The sequence below is a fragment of the Oncorhynchus keta genome, unplaced genomic scaffold (assembly GCF_023373465.1).
Source record: "Oncorhynchus keta strain PuntledgeMale-10-30-2019 unplaced genomic scaffold, Oket_V2 Un_contig_23819_pilon_pilon, whole genome shotgun sequence".
Lineage (NCBI taxonomy): Eukaryota > Metazoa > Chordata > Actinopteri > Salmoniformes > Salmonidae > Oncorhynchus > Oncorhynchus keta.
This window is the reverse complement of record NW_026283589.1, coordinates 48,839-50,000: the sequence shown is the minus strand read 5'-3', so window position 1 is coordinate 50,000 and position 1,162 is coordinate 48,839.

Here is a 1,162-nt window from a genome sequence, read left to right as displayed (position 1 = left end):
TCTCTCAGAGACTCAGGGTTATTATGTCTCTGTTATCTAAGATATTAATATATATCTCTCAGAGACTGAGGGTTATTATGTGTCTGTTATCTGAGATATTAATAGATATCTCTCAGAGACTCAGGGTTATTATGTGTCTGTTATCTAAGATATTAATAGATATCTCTCAGAGACTCAGGGTTATTATGTCTCTGTTATCTGAGATATTAATAGATATCTCTCAGAGACTCAGGGTTATTATGTGTCTGTTATCTAAGATATTAATAGATATCTCTCAGAGACTCAGGGTTATTATGTGTCTGTTATCTGAGATATTAATAGATATCTCTCAGAGACTCAGGGTTATTATGTGTCTGATATCTAAGATATTAATAGATATCTCTCAGAGACTCAGGGTTATTATGTCTCTGTTATCTAAGATATTAATATATATCTCTCAGAGACTGAGGGTTATTATGTGTCTGTTATCTGAGATATTAATAGATATCTCTCAGAGACTCAGGGTTATTATGTGTCTGTTATCTAAGATATTAATAGATATCTCTCAGAGAATCATGGTTATTATGTCTCTGTTATCTAAGATATTAATAGATATCTCTCAGAGACTCAGGGTTATTTTGTGTCTGTTATCTAAGATATTAATAGATATCTCTCAGAGACTCAGGGTTATTATGTGTCTGTTATCTAAGATATAAATAGATATCTCTCAGAGACTCAGGGTTATCATGTGTCTGTTATCTGAGATATTAATAGATATCTCTCAGAGACTCGGGATTATTATGTGTCTGTTATCTGAGATATTAATAGATATCTCTCAGAGAGTCAGGGTTATTTTGTGTCTGTTATCTAAGATATTAATAAATATCTCCCAGAGACTCAGGGTTATTATGTGTCTGTTATCTAAGATATTAATAGATATCTCTCAGAGACTCAGGGTTATTTTGTGTCTGTTATCTAATATATTAATAGATATCTCTCAGAGACTCAAGGTTATTATGTCTCTGTTATCTAAGATATTAATAGATATCTCTCCCTCCTTATTATGTGTCTGTTATCTGAGATATTAATAGATATCTCTCAGAGACTCGGGGTTATTATGTGTCTGTTATCTGAGATATTAATAGATATCTCTCAGAGACTCAGGGTTATTATGTGTCTGTTA